This window comes from Octopus bimaculoides, chromosome 14 (assembly GCF_001194135.2).
Source record: "Octopus bimaculoides isolate UCB-OBI-ISO-001 chromosome 14, ASM119413v2, whole genome shotgun sequence".
Taxonomy (NCBI): Eukaryota; Metazoa; Mollusca; class Cephalopoda; order Octopoda; family Octopodidae; genus Octopus; species Octopus bimaculoides.
Window position 1 is genome coordinate 548,445 of NC_068994.1, and position 3,432 is coordinate 551,876.

Below are 3,432 nucleotides of genomic sequence, written 5' to 3' on the forward strand. Positions count from 1 at the left end.
TATATATATATATATATATATATATATGGATGGACGTGTGTGTATGTATATGTATATCTATGCATATGCAAATATATCATATACATGTGAATGTGGATATGCCTATGTATATATGTGTGTGTGTATATATATATCATGTATTCATATATATGAATGTATGTATATATATGCTTATATATCATATGTGGAATGAAGGCGTTTCCCATTGCTTTCCTATGCCAAAATCCTTGATCAACACAAGATTACAGTAGAAGCCCCTTGACCCCTGCTGGCATACAATGGAATCAAACCTGGAACCACAGACTTGTTTGTCCAGCCATTCCTGCAAGGCATTGTTACCGTTCTTGAAGAGTTGGCTATAAATCACCTGAAACCAATAACAGAGAAATAATATTGGAAAACCTGTGAAAAATGAGAACCTGTCTGCAGTTGCATTGTGGGAAGGCTGGCTGGTCGGAAAGGATCCATTAGTTGTCATTTTAGGAAACAGACGCACTTAACGCTCGTTAACATTTAATGCAACACTTGCAACAACAGTGCACATGGCAACATGACTGTATTGAGTACAGACACAGACAGAACTGCTCCACCCAGAAACAGCTGAGGAAGGGGTGGAAGGGGGTGGAAACTGATCAGTAAACCTGGGGGTAACCAACACTGCCCCCACCTACCCAGCCAAGCATCTTCAGAACCACACTCTTGTCTGTACTAAAGGTCATCCATTGACCTTTATCACCCCACCACCACCTCCCTCTACACATTTAGCATTTCCTTTCACCCTGCTTGACCTCTCCTTGCTTTAGTGCATTGTGTCTGAGGTGGTGCTAATGGTGGTGGTGGTGCTGCTGCTGATGGTGGTGGTGGAGGTGGTGGGTGAAAAACCATGGTGATGATGATGATGAGAAGGATGACAGCAATATTTGTCTTTGTGGAAACAGAAGCATCACCACCATCACCACCACCACCATCGTCAATTCCATTGTAGGTCTTCATTTGTAAATATCTTATTTCTGAACTACGGTTTCCAAAGCATGTTAAGGCCCTTAGTGTATACCCCCACCACTCTTCTGTCATGAAGACCCCCCCCACTTAATGTCCCAATCGCCCCCCCCCCAACCTCCTTACACTCTACAACTGGTTATAAACCATTAACAATTAACATCAATTATAATTAACTATTAATTTGCTAATTTATTCCACACCTAGTTATAGATGATTAACATCGTTTGTTAAAATTAATGATATTCAATGGAAATTATCAACTTTTTATTATCTCTTCAAAGAATAATTTAGTAAATAACTTAATTATGAAGTTTAATTATTTAAAAGTAAGAAAAGAGATGAGAGAATTGTTCAAGAGCGGGACACCATCAGCAGGTTTTGTATTTAATTTTCTGTTGCAAATGTAGTTTAAAGGATACCTGAGAGTGAGTGAGAGAGAGAGAGAGAGTATGAGAGATAGAGTGTGTGTGAAAGAGAGAGAGAGAAAGAGACAAATAGAGAGTATGAGAGAGAAAGAGTGTGTGTGTGAAAGAGAGAGAGAGAGACAAATGGAAAGTGTGAAAGAGAGAGAGAGAGACAAATAGAGAGTATGAGAGAGAGAGTGTGTGTGAAAGAGAGAGAGAGAGAGACAAGTGTCCACTTGGCAGTTTTTCATCACTTTTACCCTTTTAACACTTTCTCATTTCTTTTACCCTAATATAAATGGCAAAATGTACAGACACTAATAATCTCTCTCTCTCTCTCTCTCTCTCTCTCTCTCTCTCTCTCTCTCTCTCTCTGTATATATTCTTTTACTCATTTATTTGTTTCAGTCATTTGACTGTGGCCATGCTGGAGTACCGCCTTTAGTCAGACAAATCAACCCCAGAACATGTTCTTTGTAAGCCTAGTACTTATTCTATCGGTCATTTTTGCCAAACTGTTAAGTTACGGGAACGCAGACACACCAACATCAGTTGTCAAGCGATGGTGGGGGGACAAACACAGACACACAAACTTATACATATATATGTGTGTATAAAGATTGTCATACCGGCCATGACGAAGGGAAATAGCCCTGAAACTCGAGTCGCCTTTATATATATATATTTATATTTATATATTTATATATTTGATCCTTTATATTGAACACTCAATATTTCATCTACATTCAATACTTTATTTCATGGTGCCATCCATTTTTATTTTATTTTATATTATATATTGTATATTATATTATATATTGTATATTCCATATTCTATACCCCACATTAGTTCTGCAGGAATATAAATAAAACATAAAAAACAGACAGTGTTGGAACTCTTTTAAGCAAAATAATATATTCCTCTATACACAATCATACAAAAAAATCCACCTTTTTTTGTATTTATTTTTACTCGCATATATCAAATCAGACTGGAGCCTGGTGTTGCCATCCGGTTTCACCAGTCCTCAGTCAAATCGTCCAACCCATGCTAGCATGGAAAGCGGACGTTAAACGATGATGATGATGATGATATATATATATATATTTACAATGGGTTTCTTTGAGTTTCTGTCTACCCAATCAACTCTCAAGGCTTTGGTCAGCCCAAGGCTATAGCAGAAGACACTTGCCCAAGGTGCCACATATAAAGTTTCAAATGGAAAGAGGTTACTCTTTCACAGGGGTGTATTCTATCCAAACATACACCGGTTTAGCTCCATATCGATTAATATACTTGGAATTCATTAATTTGTGTTAGTAGTAGTGTTAACACTTATGAAGTTCCATTTGTCATTATAGATGTTTTCATCCATTCAGTATAGGGGAATAAAATTTTAGTAACATAATATAAGGAAAATGGAGAGACTCAACACAGAAAAAAAAAAATCAATTTATTTAGATAATAGTCAATTTCATATTGCCTACGTACGTTTCAATTTCTTACCTTCATATTTTGCAATTAAGATTGCATTATGTACTTAAAAGGTAAAAATCTCTTCAGGGCCAAAATTGACAAATATTCGCTTACATCCTAATGGAAGGAGAGTTGCTTACCAACTGAAATAGAAGCATGTGATTGTGTGTCTGTCTTTTGGATTCCTGGCGGCAGCGGCTTATTCTATAGGTCTCTTTTGCCAACCTGCTAAGTTATCGGGACGTTAACACACCAGCATCAGTGTCAAGTGATGGTAGAGGGATAACACAGACACAGTGGGACTGAACCCAGAACCATGTGATTGGGAGGCAAGCTGCTTACCACACAGCCACTCCTGCACCTATACAGAGAGAGAGAGAGTGTGATAGATATAGTTAGATATAGATATTGATGTGTATGTATGTATATATGTATGTGTGTGTGAATATATATATATATATATATATATATACACACATACATATACATACATACATGTGTGTATGTATATATATATATATATATATATATATATATATATATATATAT

The 3,432-nt window shown here is 36.7% G+C and overlaps 1 protein-coding gene across 3 annotated transcripts in view; it reads left to right on the top strand.

The window, feature by feature from the left end:
* Positions 1–3,432, top strand: part of LOC106870470 (fibroblast growth factor receptor-like 1) — a 127,043-nt gene that overhangs the window by 74,299 nt on the left and 49,312 nt on the right. The window lies entirely within an intron of this gene.